At 41.0% G+C, this 21,976-nt stretch overlaps 1 protein-coding gene, 1 long non-coding RNA gene and 1 pseudogene across 5 annotated transcripts in view; 1 reads left to right on the top strand and 2 right to left on the bottom strand.

Moving 5' to 3' along the window:
• Positions 1-1,284, bottom strand: part of NR4A3 (nuclear receptor subfamily 4 group A member 3) — a 42,363-nt gene extending 41,079 nt beyond the window's left edge. For 2 of the 3 annotated variants that reach the window (XM_070375557.1, XM_070375556.1), the window contains exon 1: positions 773-1,283. The gene's annotated coding sequence lies outside the window, so the exon portion shown is untranslated. Of the gene's footprint in view, positions 1-772 lie in introns of all 3 variants that reach the window. The other variant, XM_070375555.1, reaches the window with a different exon arrangement.
• Positions 1,285-3,279: 1,995 nt separating this feature from the next.
• Positions 3,280-21,976, top strand: part of LOC138988884 (uncharacterized) — a 486,353-nt gene continuing 467,656 nt past the window's right edge. Inside the window, exons 1-2 of one of the 2 annotated variants that reach the window (XR_011465110.1) lie at positions 3,295-3,360; positions 20,073-20,223. This is a non-coding gene — a long non-coding RNA (uncharacterized lncRNA). Of the gene's footprint in view, positions 3,361-20,072; positions 20,224-21,976 lie in introns of both variants that reach the window. The other variant, XR_011465111.1, reaches the window with a different exon arrangement.
• Positions 13,882-14,974, bottom strand: LOC138988883 (glutaredoxin-1 pseudogene; annotated as a pseudogene).

The following is a 21,976-nucleotide window of genomic DNA, read 5'->3' as shown; positions in this document are numbered from 1 at the left end:
CATGCCTTACCCATACCAAGTAAAGGCCCAGAGGAGGGGGGGGGGCACTGTCCCCACGCATGTTGGGGCACGGGGGTCGGCAATTACACCCGATTACCTACGAAGGGAAAAGTGTACACGGGCAAGTCGGCGACGCCAGGCAGACGTGCCTGGTGGAGCCCCAGGCTCATTTCAATACAATAAGCCACATTCCTACAATTACGCCCTCTTTCCTGAGATCCTCCGAACCCGGCTGCAAACTCCGGCCAGGTCCCTTCCCTCTCAAGCTTCCTCCCAGTCAACCATCTCGGAGTCACCATTAAGTAGATTAACCTGGACGCACTGGAGCCCCTATTTCCAATCCTAGTTAAAAGGCAGGAAAATTACTGCCGTTCATCACAGGAGCTGCAACTCCCTGCCGCTGCCGCCGCCGCCGCCGCCGCCGCCGCCGCCTAGAGCATCATTACCATGACAACTAGAGCCGAAATACCCTGAATTACATCGCTGGAGCTGCTACTGCACAAATCCCGGTCCTGGTCTTTGTTAGAGGCTTTTCGCCTCTTCGGATAAGGAGAGGAATCCCACAAGCTCCAGAGATCCCCGCAGGCCCGCTACCGGAGGGAAAAGTCTCAGATCAGAACCCACCGGCGACTCCGCGAGCAAAGCCAGAGCGAGAAGGCTGGGCGGAGGGGGAAACCCCAACTCAAAAAGTTGTCAATTTCAGAAGCTGAGCTTCTCAGCGCGCCAACTTTTTAACAAGTCCCCCTATTAACTGAGCGAATCTCATACGTACTTGAATGCTGTGGCGGTTCCGTCTTTAGTGCGAGTTTCTAGAAAGCTGCCCCGAAATCTGCACTGGGAGGGGAGTCAATGTTGCTGTCCCGGAAGGGCTGCGGTGTACAAGTCCAGCGGCTCCCAGAGGCAGTGAGCTGCTGGCAGGGGATGCTGCGATCCCGACTCATGGGAGAGCGCCGCCGAGGGGTTCCGCGGGCGTCCCGTCTCCGGCCGCGACCAGGGGATAGGATGCCGCTTCTGTTCCCACCTCCACGGCCACCGCCGGCGCTGTCAGCGTTGCAAAGTGAGCCCGGGAGGGGAGTCCGACTGCGGTGTTGCGCTGCACCCGCGAGAGCGCAGGGCGAGAGGGGTGTGAGCGCGCGGGAGAGAGTAGAGTGTGTGTGAGGAGCGTGTGTGCGCGCGTGTGTCTGTATGTGCGAGTGAGGGAGCGGGTGTGAGCTTGTCTATGTGTGGGGAGCGGAGGAGGAGCAGGAGCTGGAGGGGTGGGGGGCGGGAGGCAGGAGACTCCGCTCTCCCGGCTGCGCGTTCGCTCGCTCTCTCGGCACGTCATTTATGCCACAGGAGCCCTAGCGCCCTCTCCATAGAGTGCCTGGAATGCGAGACGTCAATGTGACGCCATGGGACGCTACGTCACCCTCCTCCTCCCTCCTCTGGCCCAGTCGGTTCCGCGTGTGCGAGGGAGGGTGTGTGTGTGTGTGTGTGCATGTGCGAGCACGCGCGCGCGCGTTCCCGGCCATTCGCAGGGCAGCACAATGGAAACTGTGCGGCGCAGCCAGTCCTGGCGCGGGGACCTTTCGGACTAGTGCTGCCAACCCCTTTGCAACCGCGCGGCTCGCCCGGTCGCGAGTCGGTAAGAGGGTGCAGCGGCCCGCCCGCAGGTCAGGCGGGACCGCCCAGCTGTCAGGCTCGGGTGGAGTAGAGTTGGAGGAGTGCTACTGGCACGCCTCCGAGGCTGCCCCGGGGCAGGGAGCCAGGGCGAGGGGGTAAGAGAGAGGACAGCTCTTCCGAAAGGCAAGGCTCCGCCAAACAGCTTCTCTGAGTGACCTGGCAGCCAGTGCAGGAGTCAGGCACCAGTCCGAAGACTCCCTGAGGTGCAGTTGCGCTTTCCCCAAGCAACAGCCTAAAGCTGTTTACGTCTCTCGTCTCTCTGGCTCTTAGTGCCTAGGCTTAATCCCTCTCCTCCTCCGGTCATTTGCTGGGTGCGTGTTTTGCACAGGGATACCGTTGGCTCTGGGAAGATAAGGTTTTCTTTCTTTACACTTAAGGTGTGAATTTCCTAACTGGACCTTATAACCCAATTTAGTGCACATCCACCATCCGCGCGCGCTGTAGCAGCAACTACTTAATGTGTGTAAAATAAACACACACGTGTTGAACAGCTGAGCGGGTCTGACTGTTGCAAATCACCTTCTCCCGTCAGAAATGGAACTCTCAGCTTGCACTTTCACTTTTTGATGGTTGTAGATGGGCCTCCCCTCCACCTCCCAAATTAAACATTTCGAAATCAATCAACAGGATTTATTAGTCATTCGTTAGGGGATTTGTTCTGGTCTCCCGAGACGCGTTTGTTATGAAATGGTGAGCTGAAAGCCTGCGAGATTCTGTTACGGAGAGCAGTTTCTTCCTGGAAGTGAAGATTTTAAGTGTGAATTTCTTGCTGAAAATAATAACAAAATTTTATCAGAGTTAAAGTCTTCTAGCTCCATAAGTTGCAGCTGGATGCAAGCAACCACTTTTAGAAATGAATTTTTGAGGAGGAGAAAATATTTGAGTGAATCTATGCACAGACAATGGTCCCATGTGGTCCGCTTGAATCAGACATGACATTTATGTTTCTGACCTGTCACAACCTTTGCGTGTGTGTTGGGGGTGGGGTGGGGCGGAGCACACAATTCAGAATCGAAGGTTCGAGCTAGCACAGGAAACTTGAAAACAAAACTAAAGTTATATATATGATCTGGGTATATTTCTTCGCCTCCACTTCCACTTCAGACAGGGTGGTGTGGAGAAGACCTGGAAGGGTGCTACGAAAGTTGACCTAGAGGACAGGAACAGAGTCTCTGCACTGCCACAGGTTCCAATCCAGTCTGGGAAGGAAGGAGGGCGCTGCTACATTGCATCCATTCAAAGACTGGCGGGTGGTGGGGGGAGCAGGACCTGGAGCCGCGCAGCACTGACGCACGCGAGGCGCGTGATTGACGCAGGCGATGTTACTAAATTCGGCGGTTGGCCCGGCCCCGCCGCCGGCGCGCGCCGCAGATAGCGGAGTAGGTTCCCCTCGGTCACCCCCGCCCCTTCTCCATTCAGCGCAGCGCCCCGGCGGGGAAGGGCGGGGCGGGGCGGGGCGGGGGTGCGCGCGGGGCGGGGCGGGGCGGGGTGCGCGCGGCCGCGCCGGGATCCGGCCGCACCAAATATAGTCGGGCCTGGCTATTTTTAGCCGGGCCTCGGGCGCGAGCGCGCCGCGTGAGGGGGCGCCCTGACCCCGCGGAGTGCGGAGGGGGCGGGGGTGGAGTCGCCATCTTGGACTCGGCTCGACCCCGTCTGGTGACCGGCGACGCTGGGCCAGGCTCGGCGCAGGGGGTCGGGGTGAGTGGGTGTGAGCTGCGGGAGAGAGTGGGGCGCGCGGGCTGTGACGGGAGCGGAGGGCGAGTCAGGGCGCGGAGACCGCCATGAAGGGTGACTCGAGGGAGGGCCCGGGGCGCGCGGCCCGCGGGGCGTGCTCGGCTTTCGGCCGGTGATCCCCGTCCGTCACGGGCCCGGCCTTCCCGCCACCCGGCGTCCTCGCCAGCCCAGAGTTGCCTGGGGGCGGAGCCGCCCGCGGCCACCACTTCCTGAGGGCCGGGGATACCCCTCCCGGACGTCACGGAGGAGCCGAGGCGGCGGTGGCGGCCCGGGGCTCATCCTGCACTTGCATCACGGGTGCAGCAGCAGCTGCTCGGCTCCTTTGTGGCTTTTTCCCCTGTTGAGTAACTGCTTTGTTAACTGAAAATACCATGACGGGCCAGTGTGATCACCAGCTCCAGACCTCAAAGAAAGTGAAGCTGTCAGGCAAAAAGAGGGAGACTCCCCTAGCCGGCTGCGATGGTATCTGGTGGGTGGGTGTGTAGAGAAGGACTTGACAGTTTCCACGTATTACCTTTTGCCTAACTTTTCACCCCAGGAAGGTTTAAAAATACTTTTATTTCCATGCTGTAAAAATTTCATGTATTCTGCACCCCACCTATTCCCCCTTCAATTTGAAATCGCGTGCAGGACTGGAATCACTCAAAAGGACAACTGTTAGGTACAGTTTTTAGGAAATAGGACATCTTTCAGTGAATTTGTTGAGTAAACTACGTTTTATAAATGTTAATATGTAAAACTTGTTAGTTAAGTTTGTTCATATGACTTGGATTTCCTCCGTGACAGTTTCGATATTCTTATTTATCTTAAATTAAAAAAAAAAAATCCACCCCTAGCAGAATGTCTCCAGGTAACGCATTTTTCTCTTTGACATGTTGAGTGGATGTGACTTTCTGGACGCTTACGTTGGTTAATTATGTTCTCTCCTCGTCCCCTTCCCCCTCTCCTGCCTTTTCCATGCTTTTTTCCCCTGAATATCTGGTCACCAATCTTTGTTCCTTGACTGCTTTGAGGCTGAGGCCTGTTGTCTGATTGCTCTGAACCAGTCAGCTGTGTCAGTGCTCCTCTGGGTAGGAAGCCGAACTGACTGTTGGAGAGGTTCCAGTGGTCACTGATAAGTGGCAACATTTTTGCACTCAAATGGAAAGTCTTGGAAGCAGAGACTAGGCTTTCTTACAAACTGGGACACCACCCCTTGCTTAAACTTAGGGCCCTAATCATATGCACTTCTTCAGATGACCTCAAACCAAGTGAATGTTTTCAGTCTTCTTTTTCAAATATCTGTTCCATACTGTTTCAAAACTCTGATTTACTAAAAATGAGGCATAATTTTTTGTAAGGCTTATGTAACTTGACCATTTCGGTGTACCTTTTTGATGACCTTTTTTTTTTTTTTTAATAAAACGGTACTTTATAATTAAATCTCTTCTTTTGGGAAATCCAGTAGAATAAGACTATCTTAATCTGTGAAATGTTGAAAACTTAACCTGGTTTGGTCCTTTTTCTAGAAGAGGGACATTCATGTGTGGCCCAGTTTACACCCAAAGCAAAGAAAGCAGTTAGTTTCTGCTTTCATGATACTTGGTGGCAGCCAATCTATTAAAAAACTCTATGAAGTAACTATTACACATTCACTGGATAATTACGTTTTGTTTGTTTTGATTATGTGGTTGTAGTCTGCAAGAAAGAAAGTGCTCTTTCTCTTGGAAAATAAAATATGAAATTTGAGGGAAATTTATTGTGTATGATATAAAGCAAATTCTTTAACAAAATAGGGTTTAAAAATTGCTTTAAGTGCTCTTCTGATTAAGCACTGATAATGTACATCTTGTTGATTTTGCTAATATGTAAAGATGATAAGGAGTCTTATTGATAAAAAACTTCAGTGAGGTAAAGTGAAATAAAAATTCCAAGCCAGAATTTGTTACTAAGGTGAAGATAGGAGGGAAAATTAGGAGATTTGTGTGTGAGTCCATGTTTTCCTGAATCACTATAGAAGTTCTATATTACATTCAAGATATGTGTATAAAATGTGGTAGCTTGGCATAACATTGACTTATCCACTTAAATTACTCGGCTTATGAATGTGGGACAATTGTAGTATTCTGTCTGACCTGCCTGCATACTATCCCTTCTCTGTCAATTCTATTATTGCCAAATTATTCTTCCTCAAGTATGGCTTCTGTTACATCACTTTTTTTTTACGCTTATGCTAAATAACACTGTAGGTTTAATGGTCTCTTCCAAACATATGAAATGTAGGCCTTTATTATATCACCCTTGGGTTCAAAAGTCTTCAGCAGCTGGGTATTGTCTCCAAAATAAAACGCCAAAGGCTGCACACCTTGGTTTCTTTATTTCCAAGTAATTTTCCTGTCCTAGTCAAATTGATATCCTCTCTGTGCTTCAGAAGACATCCTTTTACCCTGCCACATTTGTTCATAGTTTTCTTTTTTATGGAGTTCTCTTCTTCTTTGTCTCTGCTTATTGAAATCTTACCCTTCCTCTAAAACTAGCTCAAGAAATGAATTCTGATTGTGCTTTAGTCTTTCATAAAGTTCTTATTTCACTGCTTTCTTTTTGTACTCTTGTGTACATTGCTTATTCTCCTGTCAAACTGTAGGCTTCAAAAACATGCCTCATATATCTTTGAAATTCCTGTGGCTCCTAAGTCTAACAGAGATAGTAAATACCCATAAAATATTCCCCCATCTAAATTTGAATATGAATAGAGAACATCTATAATATAAGTAACCAATTATATGGATTAGGATATTCTTGGAATGAATGGACAAAATGATATCATACATTGGTTCTTTTCTTTAAGTTTTAACACTTTTAATTGAATATACCTTGTCAAGATGCCCACCACAAGGCCGGACGGCTGCATGGTGATACAAGGAAATTGCAGCTTGACTTGTGTTATATCTGTGTAGGAAGATTTGCTATGATTTTTTTTTCCTGACAAGACTTTTGGTTTGACTCTTCTATCATTTTCCCCTCTATTTTTACTTTCTCTTGTGCTGCTTCCTCTCAATGAAGAATGGGCTGCTGTAGGTGAGGAAATATTAATATCAACTTCTTTTGGGAAAATTTCTTAAGGTTCAGGAAATAGAACCATGGCATCTATGTATAGCCAGTTAAACATAAAAATTCTTAAATTTCTTATCTTTTCTAAAATATATGTAAGTAGATTTGTGTGACACTACATATATGTTGAAATAAGTTAGGCAAAGAGATTTTGGAATTTTGGTTTCTTAGAAGTTTTAGAAAGAGGCTCATGGGAATTTGAATATTAATATTTAACAAGGAAAAAGTAAATAATAAAGCAGCATAGACTTTCTGTTATGGAAAATTTCAGAAAAGAGTAAAAGCCAGAGATGGAATGATTACTTAATAGTATAAGTGCTAATATTATTTTTTAATCTCATTAAATAATATTTTTCTCAGTGAGTGAGTAAAGGTTGCTCAGTCATGTCTGACTCTTTGTGATCCCATGGACTGTAGCCTACCACATTTCTCTGTCCATGGAATTCTCCAGGTGAGAATTCTGGAGTGGGTAGCCATTCCTTTCTCCAGGGGATCTTCCCAACCTAGGGATTGAACCCAGGTCTCCCCCTTTGCTGGTGGATTCTTTACTGTCTGAGCCACAAAGGAAACCCCATTAGTAAATAATAGGACAGGCTTGCAGTCTGTTTGAAAAGATAGTTTATTTCTTTGTCATGTTTTTCGCCAGTTGCTGGTAAACTCTGGAAGCCCACAGTAATATGGGGGAGAAAAGTTATTACTCATGTCTGATAAATAAATTCAGGATATTATTTAGGGCTATGAAATAAGATCTGCATTTTATCTTGGGTTGATGGATGAAGTAAGTATCTCCTCACATGTAACTAACTACATAGCCCTTTACTATCACCCAACTCTGGGAAAAAAAAAAAAAAAAAATTGCCTCACATGTACAAGGTCAGTCCTTCAGCATTTTCTCCAAGAGTGGGATGCTGTATTTTGCAGAGAGCACTAGATTGCTTCTCAGAGGCCTTGGACTGGTTTTGCTGCTGTGAAACTGCCGAGCCTTGGGTAAGTTAAGTAATCTTTTGGGGGAACCTAAGTATCATCATCTGTAAAATAATAATGTTGGGCTTACCATGTGATCTTTAAGGATCTTTCAGTTTGTGAGGTTGAATGCTTGTGTCAGCTCTGACTTAGCCTCTTGTCACTACCTGATTGCTGTAGTCAGGTGGCTCAGAACTCTTTTGTATACTATACAAATAGTAGTAGTAGTAGTAATATCATGCTTAACATTTTTGGCCTATGTGGTAAATAACTGTAGCCATTGAGTGAGATCTTGGTGACCTGAGAGAGTCAATGGACTGCCAGCTTCACAGCCTTTTTTTGTCCATAAAGTGAAAACAAGCAGAAATCTGGATAGTCCAAAAGTCATTTTATATTTAGCTTTGGAATTTGTTTTTGTTCATTCATTTGAATATGGATGAATCACAAATTGACTTCCTACAAATTAATAAACTTTCATTGGAATAGACACTGTTGTTTGCTACTCCGGTTGCTTTCTGATTCTTACTGCATGCTAAGCATAAATCATTTCTTCTTAAATGTAGCAGCTAAGGTGAAACTGTCCTTTTTGCTTTTTCCTAGAGAAGGACTGGTGATGGTGGGCTTGTAAGTCTTTACATTTCCTTTTAGAGTGTAAATAGATAAAGTGAAATATTGAGAAAGCAGGTCAAAAGTAAAGTACCACAAAGGTATTAAGTTGGAAAAATGTTAGCAAATCAGGCAGGAAGAATTCAATAAGTTCTGTTTGCAAACTTGTTAGATTTGCAGTTGGATACATTTTTATGGATAAATACATGCACACACGCTAAGTCGCTTCAGTCATGTCCAACTCTGTGCGACCCCATGGACAGCAGCCCACCAGGCTCCTCTGTCCATGGGATTAGCTAGGCAAGAATACTGGAGTGGGTTGCCATTTCCTTCTCCTTTATGGATAAATAAGAGCTGACTTTATAGGCATTGGGGAATAGCCAAATTTTAACACATTGCAGGTTTATGTATTATCTGAGTTAGGTTTGAATAGTAAAAACATGGTTTGTCCATTAATTTTAAATGCCTCTTCTAGGTATTTAGGTATCTGATTTACTACTTGGATCGTGTAATTAGTAACTGATTCTAAATTTTACCATAATACATTTTTCATTATTTGCTTCTCATGTTTATAGTTCACTACTGGAAAAATTCTTCCCTGACATCTGTTCTGAATTAGTTCCCTATTTATGTTTTCTTGTTTTATCAATTGTAGTGATGAGAATATGAAGCCATATTTTAAGTTTAGTAAAATTCCTCATTATAATTTCTAAAAATGATTGTCTTATTTAAATTCACATGTTGTCATTGATTTCACTTTTTTAAAAAACAATAAGATATCCTGTGTACATTTTGAAATCTGTTTACCATAGTTTCTTAGCACTTTATAGTTGTCAGTTAACTTTTAGCGACTTCTTTTTTAAACTTTTAAGCTTCTGTTTATCTCAAAAATCTTTTAAAATGCCATTTGGTTTAAATTATTTTGGACATATTTATTTGGGTGGATGAATTTATTGAGCCCGTGGAGAAGTTCTTGGCACAGAGTAGGTGTTCTGTAAACATTTGATGAATGAATGAAAGCAGTTTTCAAGAAACTTCATTCAAAATACTGTTTCCTTTATTGTAACCAGCCTTGTGGCCTTATTTGCTTTTCTCAGAGGGTTTCACTCGGGTTCAGCCTGTGAGCAGCAGAGAAGGCCTGCTGTTCATCACTGTGCTGCTGCGTCTGCACTGCCCTTCCCTCCATTGCAGCTGCCCACCTGAGGGCAGCACCCCTGAGTCACAGCATTCTGTGACATCTGTGTTTGAACTAACAGATTCAAGTACCCTATGGAATTATATCACCTTTGATCCTGAACCGTCTCAAGAGTTAACCTCTGGTTTATCTCTTTATCTTGATGTGACACTTTTGCTCCGATCTTTCACACGATAGTATCCTTCCCTCTTTTCTTTAGTGTCTCTGCCTTGGTTTATATAACCTGTTCGTTGGTAAGTTCTTCCCTTCTCCATATCATATTTCCTTCTGTAACATTCATTGTGCTTTGAATTTGAAGTTCAAGGCCTCAGTCACTTGTCTACCATCTATAACCTATAAATGGAGGGGTGCAAAATGGAGGGGTATAGAATATTATCTAGGAACTCAAGCTATATTTTCTAAACATTTACTATATTAAACTGTAAGATTTAACTTTTGCAAAGGAAATGCATTCACATGAGTCTACAATATGTTTAAAAATAAAAAGTTTCTCTTCCACTTCTATCCAGCATCTACTCAATTCCTATCCTTTCAGAGTTTTAAAATTTATATCCAAGTCAATACAAATATAAATTCTGTTCTGCTTTCCTTTTTTTAACCAGTGAAAGCTTATGCATGTTATTCTGCTCTTTTCACAAAACAGGGTGTTTTAGTGTTCTTTACATAACAAGGGAGAAATATATGAAGTATATTTCACTTTAACAATATGTCTTAGAGATCTCTTGCATGTTGTTGTGTGGATATAGGATCAGTACCATATTGATGGACATTTGGGAAATTTTCAGTCTTTGCTATTAGAAACAGTGCTGCAGTGTTACATAGATTATTTCACACTTGTGCAAGTATTTTTGTAGGATAAATTACTGAAAGTGGAATTGCTGGTCAAAGACTGTATCTCATAATAATTTTATAGGTACTGCCAATTTGTCCTTCATAGAGGCAGTTTATATCCCAACTTGAGTCTGAGAGCACCATGCTACCCGTCTTCTTGCCAACAAAATGTGTTCTTGAATTTTCGAATTTTTTTCCAATCTAATAGGTGAAAATTTCTTAGTGTACTTTTAATTTTTATTTCTTTTTATGAGTGAGTTTGAATATTTTTTCATATGTTTAAAATATTTTTGTATTTCCTTTTCTGTGAAGTATCTCATATTCTTTGCCTTTTTTGGGGGGAGTCATTTGAACATCAATTTGTGGTTGATGTTTATAATATGGAGGTTTGCAAAGTGAATTGCAATATCCCCTTTACCCCCAATTTGTTATTGGTCTTTTGTCTTTGCTTGTGGTGTTTTTGCCAGGTAGATTTTTTCCTAAGCTGTAGTTGAATTTGTCAGTCTTACCTTTTATACTTTTTGGATTTTCTGTCCTAGTTAGAGAAGCCTGTCTCTTTACAAGGTTATAATTGTCTTCTACTACTACTTTTATGGCTTCTGTTTTACACATAAGTTTTGTGGTGTGTTTTTCTTAGTGTATGGTATGAGAGATAGGCCCAAATTAATTTTTTTTCCAAGTGGCTACTCACTTGCCCCAATACCATTTGTGACTAGTCCCTCTCTACGTTTTTACTTCTTACTAGAAACAGATTGATTCATATGCCTTGTTTTTTCACACCTGCTTTGCTGTGACTGAATGTAAATGCAGTTCTCCATTTTCCTTCCTAGAGAACACCTTCTTTAATGGCAAAGATGTCTTTGCCTTCCACCCTGCTACCTCTCTACTTACCTCAGCTACAGCAGCGGTTTGGCAGCCAGTTAATACTTGAATGAATACAGGCTTCTAAGAAAGCTCTCCAGGATTTTCCATTGAGCAATAATGGACTAAAAAGAAATCTTAACTATAATCAGGTTCCTTTGAAGATTGTTCAAACCAGAGAGGGCTCTAGCCATGCTAATCAGCTGTTCCAGAAGCTGAAACCCACTACCTGGGTATTTTACTCCTGAGGCAATCCAGTTCAGGTTGCTTCTTTCTGTGCAAATTCACATCATTTGCCACCTCTGCTTTTTCTGACAATTTAGGATATTACTGTCTATAATTTGGGAGAGGGAACCATAATATGCCCAAGAAGTGGTTTGGGTTCCCCATCATGCAGTAGTCAGTTCCAGAACCTCATTTACTGGGAAAGTGACTGTGGATGAATAATTTGGGGAACACGCCTCCTCATTTTGAACCCCAAACAGATTATAAACTTTTTTTTCATCTAGGGAACCTAGAGAAAATCCAGCATTGTTCCTAGGGGAGCGTGTCCAAGCAGGCAGCTGAAACTGAATTTACTTGATATGCATACTAGCACTTTCTAAGTTATTTGGGCTAGTTTTATAGCTCCTTGATAGACATTTCCTTCTACTTTGAACCATTGCCCTTGGTGATGTTTCTGTTTCAGACTTGCCTGTTCTTATTAATGAACCTTTTGGGGAGCCTATTTCTTATCTCTGCCTTCAGACTTCCCCCCTAATGCTGGTAGTATACTCTGTCCAATACCAATTTATCTTAAAATCATTTTGGTGAAAATCAGTTTTATCCAAATACAACTTAGTTGAAAGCAAACTATTCAACTGGAAAATTTGGTTAAAACAATTATTTAGTAGAAAGTGAATATGCTAAGTTACAAATTTTTGAGTGGTAATACTTTTAGTATATTATGAGTTGTTTAAACACTTTTGGTCATTTTTCTAGAGGTTTTTCTAATTTTTCTTCTTTGATATTTCAAATTAATTTTCAACTACAGGAGCACTATGTTGCTTGTGATACCAAAAGATTAAAACAACCTAGCTGCCCAACGATAGCATAGTTGGACAAACTTGATCTTAACTAAAAGTCAGTAAGAGGTTATTGGAACAACCAAAACATTGAGCGATAAGATAAAAACATGTTTCCTTTATTGCTTTTTCCCCCTCATTAAAATGGCAGTGCGTATGTGGTACAGGACACTCAGAAAAATGAAGATAAGGAGTAGAAAGACTTAGTAGAAAAGGGAAAAAAAAAAGCCATAAATTATAATTTTACCAAGAATAACTGCTGTTGTCCTTTTCTCTCTTTTCAAGTGCATTTTATACACATAAACTCTGAATGCTGCTTGTAATCTGCCATTATTTAAGCATTCTGCAGCTATTGGTTCATCACCTTTGTCCAGTTTTAGACTTTGGTTCCTTTCTACTTTTTGACCTACAACTATGGGCCAGTCCACCTTAACTGAAAATAGACAGCCATTCTCTTTTTCCTTCAGTCCCTGAAGCCTCCTGAGGTCCATCACTAGCCTGGGCCCCAAAGAGCCCCCCGCTTTCTTTAAGTGAGACAGTTTATAAATTAAGTGATTCTGTCCATCCTTTCTGTGTATTTATAAAAGGGTCTCTGTGGAACTCTGATCATCTACAAAATAATTTTTGGTGTTCATGCTTCATGCTTAATGTATATTATGTGTATATATGTAAATTAGATGGAAGTTATAAAGAGGAATTAGATTGGGTCCCGACTAAAATAAAAATAAGGCAGAGAAATCCATTTATCATTGATGGGAAATTATTTAAATAGCTTTTCTCTAAATCAAGGCTGGCAGATACATGTTGTGTGTTGTGCCCAAGATCTAGTACATGGTAGACATCACTGATCAGTCACGGTACTGTTACTCATTGGATCCAAACTCAGCTTTGGATCTTTCTTAAAATGGGATTCTAGGTAGATGTACCTACTGGAGTTGCTGTGACAAAACTATTTACCATTCTTGCTATAAGATATTGCATTGAAGTTTTGTTTTTTTTTTTGAAGGACAATAGCATGTGGTTTTATTTATGATGGAAGGAGGGATAAATGTGAAAAAATGTTTGAAGTTGGTATATTTTGCATTGATGACATTCCTTAAAGTCTTGAGTATGTAGAAAAGAATTCGGCAAAAATCACTGTGTGATCCATGGGTACTTCTTTCATAGAGAAGAAATTAACCATTCATACTTGAGAGACTACAGAAGGAAATTAACTTAATCTTGCAATTCTAGAATCCTTCACAATAAGGAATTCTTAAGTTCTCATAGAGTGAGGGGGAAAAAGGGGAGAGAGTGAACATTTAGAACAGTGTTTTCCAAATTTGGCTATTTTCAGAGACATATTTTTGGGGGAGGGGGATACATATTTTCCACACAACATTTAAATTTTTATGTTTTTCTTTTGTTTGTAATCTAAATAATACATGCTTGTTCAGGATTCTCTGGAACACCATCTGACCTAACAGTGTTGCCATATGATCACCGCATCTAGATTTAGACCTCTGATCCTGTAGCACAGAGTGTGGACCAACAATGTCTAACTTTTTTATGGCATCTCTCAGATTGGGTGCTCAGCCCCCTCACAGAACTGTTGAACATTTCCTATGAGATCTGTGAGTTGTCAAGGTTCAGGACAGTGGTTCACAGCAGTGACTGTCAAAGTAGGAGGCGGTGAGGTGGGGTAGGGATGGTGGCCTGGGAGACACCTTTTGAAAAAGCACATTCAAAATACCTATTGATTTCATAATACAAATTCTAGGAAGTCAAACTCAACAAAATAATTTTCAGGCAGTAGCAGAAAACAAACTCTAGCTTCATCCTCGGGGACCTGAGATATACTTGGTTGAGAAACACTGGAGTTAGAGGTAGCAGTGTCCCAGCAGAAGGAGAACACTTGCTAAGAACATGTGCCACAGAGATTTGGATCAGTGAGTGAATCCTAAGCATACCTTGTCATGTCCCTTTGGAACCCAAAGGCCAATCCACATGAAAGCCTAGACACGCATCAGACTGCTCAGACCTGTTATTTTGGGCAAGTTGGTCCATTTTTTAATACTGAGTCAAAATAAGCTGTTTTTTGCCTCCCAAAATGCCCCTCCCCCTTTATTGAGGTTAACATATTTCAGAATTTTAAGTAAACCATTGCTGTAGCTGGGTAAAGTCGCCCCAGGTCCACTGTAGCTGGGTAAAGTCGCCCCAGGTCCATCCTCTAGGAACTGCTGTTATCTGCTATGCCATCCATCCCTCAAAAGGGTTATCAGCCTAGGTCTGCTCTGTAATTATTGCAGAGCTCCAGTTTGCTTTAGCCGTGTCAACAGTTCCCCTCTCTCATGCATATTTACTAATCAGTGCATCCACCTATGCACTCTTTACCAATGAAGACCCAAGGTACCGTTCTGGCTCCTTTGAGCTGTTGCAAGTAATCTTGAATTTCGTTGATGTTACCATTGGCTGTGATATCGGCAAATTCCAAAGGCCCTTGTTTGAAGGGCAGTTGGCTGAGGATCTCCTGCGTCCTTCTGCAGTAGGGGTAGGTGGGCTTGATGAACATGACCACCTTCCCAGGCTGGATCTTGCTGTTCACAAATACTTGAGCCATGCTGTCAGGCTGCTGCCTCTCTGGGAGGACACCTCGATTGCAAATATTGCTTGGGAGTGAAGTGTTTTTTTTTTAATAGATAGACCAAGAAAATTATAATAAAATGTTTTAAAACTGATTAAAAAAGTTTATGATGGCAGGTATGGAATGTGAGCAAAGAGTAATTATTCGAATTTTGGGCAAAGCACATGCCTCGTTAAGATCTTGGAAGCAACACAATAAGTTAATAGATTTGTTATGGAGTGAAAATGGTGTCACGGTAATACTCATCATCAGAACTTGCCCATCGTATGGTCGTGGTGATTGACTACCCAGCTTTCATTCTGTTTTAGATGATTAGTCTAAGCAGTCATGGTTAATCCCATTTCATCTGCTAATGAAGAATTAGAGTTGGTCTGTAACCTATTTTGTTCAGTGAGATGTGACGGAAAGTCTGAAGGGTCAGGGTGCATCTGGAAAATGGTTTCTTGACCCTAAAAAGAGATAAAGAGATGGTGCCTTTTTTTCCTCTTACTCTGTTATGTCTGAATATGATGGCTAGAACTGCACAAGACATCTTAGGGTAGTGAAAAAAACTAAGCAGGAAGCTGATCTAGAAGATGGCAGAGCAGAGAGAGGAAACCTGAGTTCTTGATGACCTTACTGAACTGCTGATTGTATTGTACTTGGTCTGCCTTACTTCCGAACTTCCAGTTCTGTGAGATGATACAGTTCCTTATTGTGTAAGCTAGCGTGATCTGGCATTTTGTCACTTGCAGCCAAAAGCATTCTGAGTGGTGTACTCACTTTGTCCCAGGCAGATTCACAGCAGCTGGTTTTGATTTGATTTTGATAGATTTAATGGCTTCAGAAAGTGGGTGCAGCTTTTAACCAGCCAGCTCTTGCCTCAGTCTTCTCTTAGAGGCTCTGCATTAGACCAGGGTTCTTCACAGAAGGCAGCAGGGAATCCACCAGCACCTGTCATCTCTTCTGGAGCCTTTTGGATCCTTTGACTGTCTGGTGATGTGACTGCTTTTTTGTCATTCATTTGTTCTTTTTCCTGATTCTGATTTCTTGATATGTTTTAGTCCCTGTTCTTGAGTTCTTTGCATCTTATGCCTGACCTCAAGATTGTTCGATAAATTTATTTTCCTCTCTTCCTTCTTCCCTGAGCCTCTCTTCTTTTATCTCTCTCATCCATTCCTGTCTCACTTTGTGACTTCATGGCAGGTAGGGGCTAGTCTAAGATGTATATAATCTTTGTCAGAAGTAGTAGTGAGTTAAGTAGTCACATTTAAGATCTGGCATCGGGTCCCATCACTTCATGGCAAATAGATTCGGAAACAGTGGAAACAGTGAGAGATTTTATTTTGGGGGCTCCAAAAATCACTGCAGGTGGTGACTACAGCCATGAAATTAAAAGAAGCTTGCTCCTTGGAAGAAAAGTTATGACCAACTCAGACAGCATATTAAAAAGCAGAGACATTACTTTGCCAATAAAGGTCCATCTAGTCAAAGCTTTGGTTTTTCCAGTAGTCATGTATGTGAGAGTTGGACTATAAAGAAAGCTGAGTGCCAAAGAATTGATGCTTTTGAACTGTGGTGTTGGAGAAGACTCTTGAGAGTCCCTTGGACTTCAAGGAGATCCAACCAGCCCATCCTAAAGGAGATCAGTCCTGGATGTTCATTGGAAGGACTGATGTTGGAGCTGAAACTCCACTACTTTGGCCACCTCATGTGAAGAGTTGACTCATTGGAAAAGACCCTGATGCTGGGAGGGATTGGGGGCAGGAGAAGAAGGGGACGACAGAGGATGAGATGGCTGGATGGCATTACTGACTCAATGGACATGAGTTTGAGTGAACTTTGGGAGTTGGTGATGGACAGGGAGGCCTGGTGTGCTGCGCGGTTCATGGGGTCGCAAAGAGTTGGACATGACTGAGCAACTGAACTGGACTGACTGAAGTAGTCACATAGCTGTTTGCTCTAGACTAGTATGGCAAATAGTAAGACTAGGTCAGTCCTCAGTCCATTTTCTCATCTAGTGCCTTTTACTCATGGCATAGTACAAGTAACACCTGACATGTCTAGGGGTCGGGGCTTGTGAGTCTTATTATGGCTTCACTATTTGCTACCTGAAATCTTGGGCAAGTCACTTAAAGAGACTGAGTATCTTCTTTAGAATTTGTTATTAGTTGTTCAGTTTTTTTCCCAGTAGTTTTTATTGGGATTCAAATGAAATAATGTGAACATGGCAAATGAAAGAAGAATTTTTTCCTGAAAAAGAATAAGCAGTCTTGGTTGGATTTTCTGTTTTTTTTTTTTTTCAGATAAACTAATGTCGAAGTCTCTAGAATCAACTCTGTAGCTTGTTAGAATGTTCATAAAAAGGCAATGAAATATGATGTGAGACATAATTATACAAGTATTCAGGGGTTGAAGTTGATATTTTAGTGGTAGATTACAGCCTGAAATAAAAAGAAAGGGCCACGCAGTATAAAGGGGAAATAAAGGTCAGGATGTTGATCTTCAGGCTTATTTCTAGTTCAACCAGAAATTCTGGTAAGCCAAATTAAGGGAAAGAGAAACCAATGGAAGAAACACCCCCCTCTAGTGGCGAGGAGCCAGGTTCTACACTTGTTTCCTAAGATGTGTGATTGGGGAATGGATGGCTTCTTAGGATGTCTTCAGTTTCTTAAGAAGTACCCTCAAGGGATCCAGAGTTGACATTCTTAACGAAGATCATTAATTACTTCAGGTTTTCCTGATCAGGTGTATTGATACATAAATAGTATGTTGGCAGTCTCACATGGGATCAATTGTCTGAAAAATGTAGAGGCTCCTGTTGTTGGAAGAGATTCACAGTTTTTATGTACTTTTATGTAGGTCATTTAGAGAATTAGGAGACCACTGTTACTAAATTTCTTATTGATCTGAGATGATACAGTAGGAACCTCTATAGACCCATGTGTAGGTGAATAAAGCCTGTGATGGTATAGAGTAGTATTCATCTGTATTTATACAAAATAATGATTGTGGATTTCCTAAGGGTAACTTTTGATTTGAAATATTTAGTGGTCATTGGGAGAGCCAGGTGTTTTAATTTATATCTCAGAAGTGATTTGATTTTTGCTTATAGAAAGGTAGTGAATTTAAATATATTAAAATAACTTACTGCCCATAATTCAGTGGCTTGGTAGGGACACCTAATGTATTCTTGAAGGACATCTCATCTTAAGGATGTGTTACCGATGATAATACTTGCAATGGATTATTATTGCATCTACAAATTTCAAGAGTCCATTCAGATTTTTATTGTTTTGAACTTCTATTTGGGAGGAATTCTTTTACGTTAACTCTGAAGAGGCAAAATTTCAAAGAATGAAATGTTTATGGTATTCTGTGTTAGACCTGAGGAAACTCTGAATATCATTCAACTGTGATATAGAAAAGAATGATTATGGAACAAGAAAATAAAGACTGCATCATCAGACTGCCATTTCTTTATTTTTAATGTCAAACTTTGTGCTCCGAAGGAAAGAAATTTGAAGCTTGCAGTAGAACTAGCTTCTCAATAGTTCAGAATATGTTTGATGATATTTCTTGTGAAATAAAAATGGAAGAATTCTCTAGAAAATGTAAACTCGTACATGGATAAAGTGAGATTATAGGGTTATGAAACTTTAGTGTACAATGGATAGAATTAATACTCTTAGTTTATGATTATACTTCATAAATATACTTGATTTCAGGAAAGAAGAACTAGATCTGGCAGTAGATCAGGATCCACCTATTGGGGAAAACCAGAAAATAGGAGGAAGAAGTTATTAATGGTTCATTCTTAGCCAGAAGAATTCAGTATGGAATAATTAAGGTCAGCTAGAGAAAGAATTATGATTTTGTTAAGTGAGTTCACAGATATCTTTGAAGGCAAATCAGTTAGAACTGATTTGTTCATGTATATGGGGCAATAAAACAATTAGATGGTCTCTTTTCTAAATTAGTATGACAGTAGTAGAAGATATTTGGAGGGAAGAGAAATGGCTGATAAGGCTAGTGGTAATTAGACCTTCTTCATTAAATCCTAGCACTAAAGAAGTTCTCTGTACTTTAGTAATAGCTTAATTCTATAAATAAAATTTAATATTAAAAATTGATACAAGGTTGGCATTGCTAAAATTAGGCAGTACTGATTTGTGTAAAGGGTTGCAGTAAGTGGGCTTGAATAAAGAACCCAAACTTCAAACCTCATTTGAAATTCCAGATAAAGTTTAAGAATAATAATTCATATTTGTAAAGGATTTTATAGTATTCTTAATATTTTCACATGTATGATCTCATTGATTCTGTATGTATGATCAGAACATGTATCATCAGATTTCTGGGGGATAGTAGCACAGGTTTGATTATCCCATTTTTACAAATGAGGTCATGGAAGCTCAGAGAGGCTAACCTACTTACTAAAGAGCCAATAGGGACTAAATGACAAGAGTGGGACTTAAGATGTGTACCTTTTTCAGGGACCACCAGTTCAACCCACTGCATTCAATGTATGTTGTTTAATTCTATATGTTCCTTTTGGATTGAATAAATAATCTTGTCTGAACGCGGGCAAATGGGCTAGGGAATTTTTAGCTAGTATGTATAGAGGCACATTTAAAATATATATGTTTGGTGCTAAATGCTTAGTTACTAGAATTGAACTAATTAACCCAAGAATTCCACCAAATCATTACACTAGGGTTACATTTGCAGAACTATGAAAAAGGAACTAAATTAAAGTAACATCTGACTATTCATGATTAACAAGAATCCAGCTTTTTTGTTTCATGTTCAATTGGACTAAAAGGTGTGTGTGTGTATGTGGTGTGAATGAATATAAGAGATATTCTTTGGTAATGGGATAGATTTCTTAAATCACATGGGTCATTTGGGTCGTATAAATCAAGGTCCATGTATGTTGATTCTTTAAGGAAAGGGACTTGGTGTGTCTTGTTCACAATTAGATCCCCACTGTTGTTCCTGATACATAAATGTGCTCAAAGAATTTGCTAAATGAATGAAATAACTTTTTATGACACCCAAATCAGGCAGCCACAAGTCCCAAACTGTTTCACTTTGTGGAGATCCCTGAATAACAGTTAGATTGTAGGAGAGTCTCCACTGACTGCAAGAGATTCCATTGTGAGTCCATTTACTTTTGATGGAGCCTATGGCCTTTTCTTCTCTGTTAATCTTTACTCTGGGCCAAAAAACTGTTGTCAGTGTCTTGTTCACATTAAAGAATAATCAGTGAGATTGCTTCCGCCTATCAGTTCATGTCTCACTTGCATGGAGCTCAGCTACCACTGGAGGCATTCTGGTGGGCTAATCCAGCCAGCTTTTCAGGTCATTAGTGCTACACATTAAGCTCTCGGGAGAGGGCAGGCTTTTGTCCTCTCAATAGTGTGCAGAGTTCAGACTCTGATACAGCTTTCAATGTTAACAGGTAGAAGTTTGGTGACTCAAATGATGTGCCAGACTTCCCATGTGTTATCGAAAATACTGTTTCCAGCCAGCCTTTTAGAAGCTAAGAACTATCATCATCCCTGTTTTACAGAAGCATAAAGAAGTTAAGTACTTGACCAAGTCACACCAAGGTATGAGCCCAGGTAGTCTTGCTTCAGAGCTTACATTCTTATCCGTGCCCATTGCCAGCCTCATATTCATTCATTTATAAGTAATCTCTTGTTTCTTTCTGAAAACTCATATTTTTCTTTCTTATTCTTAAACTTCAGAAATTCCATCAGGATATGTCTAAATGTATGCCTTTTTACATTTATCCTGCTGGAACTCAGTGAGTGCTTCTGATCTAACAGCTCTAGTCTTCTCCTGAGGGTAGTTTTCTTGTATTGTGTTTTCATTATTGCTTTCTCCAGTATGGTCTTTGGTCTGCCTCTCGAACTTCTTTTATTTACAATTAGGCTTTCTAGAACGGCCCTCTGGTTCTTTTTTTTTTTTTTTCAGAATTCCATTTCTTTTTATTCTTTCCCTGGACAGTGTGTTAAACTTTCACTTGCTTTTCCAGATAACAGATTTGTTCTTCAGAAAGGTCTCTTCTACTTTTTACTTCTTCAATTAAAATTTAAGTCATGTTTGAAGAATTTCCCAGTATCATATTTTGTTCTGTTTGTTTTGCATTCAATATCTTATAAAAATACTGTAACCACGCAAACCTGATTTATTTTAGAAATGTGAAGCTATTGCAATGTGAGTAAATAGTAACGTAATATATCACGTTGGTAAATCAAAGGAGAAAACCATAAGGTAATTTCCACAGACATTGTAAAGGTATTTGATAATCAGTACCCATTCTTGATTTTAAAGAGAGAAACAAAAAATAGCTCTAAGTAATCCAGGAAATGAAGAATAACCATTGTCATACTTAACATTGAAATACTTACACAACATTTCCCAAATGTATCCCTCTGAAATGTGGATCTAGTGTTTTATATAAAAAAGAGTATCTTGGTGTACTGCTTAGCCTAAAGCAAGTTACTATAACAAACACTAACATTTTAGTAGCTTAATACAATAGAAATTTATTTCTCTCTCATGCAGTAGTCAATGTGGATGTTTCTGATTGCTAGACAGTTGTTCTCTCTCAGGTGATTCAGAAACTCAGGTTCCTTGCATCATATGGCTCTCCCTTTCCCTCCAGCCTTGAAATCTGTTTCCAGCTGGTAGAAAAACAAAGAAAGGGTAGAAAATATGCATCGTCTTCTCAGTTTCTTTGGCCTGAATATGACACATGTCTGTTCATATCCCTTATTCTGTTGACCAGACAAATGACCTCACCTGTCTGTAAGGGGTATGTGTGTGTGTGTGTGTGTGGGTGTGTATGTGTGTGTGTGTGTGGTGGGGGAGGAGAATGGAAAATAGTATCTTGCTGGGCAGCCAGAGGTAGGGAAATAAGTAGGTGTTCTCATTTGTAGTTGGCAGGGCTAGAAATTAGGACCATCTGAATGGAGAATACTGTGGTAATGTCTATGAAACTAAAAATGTACATATCCTTTGACCTTAAAACTCCACTTCTGCAGATACAGTCACAAATGTGTGCATATTTGCATTTTAAGGATATATGTAGCATTACTGTACTAGCAAGAGGTTGGAAATATTCTGAATGTCCATCAAAGTGTACTGGATGAATAAGGTATTGTATATAAGTACAATGGAACACTCTGCAGCCACTAAGAGGAACAAGGCAATGATATGTGTACTGCCTGGGGGATAGAAGCAAGGTACAAAACTGTGTGCACTACTACCATTTATTTAAAAAGAGAAATATACACACACATGCTCATATAGTCATAGACTACTCGTGGAACGATCGCAAGAAACTGGTAAAAGTGG

Source organism: Bos mutus, chromosome 8 (assembly GCF_027580195.1).
Source record: "Bos mutus isolate GX-2022 chromosome 8, NWIPB_WYAK_1.1, whole genome shotgun sequence".
Classification (NCBI taxonomy): domain Eukaryota; kingdom Metazoa; phylum Chordata; class Mammalia; order Artiodactyla; family Bovidae; genus Bos; species Bos mutus.
The sequence above is the reverse complement of the archived record's forward strand: the minus strand, read 5'-3'. Positions and strand labels throughout refer to the sequence as shown.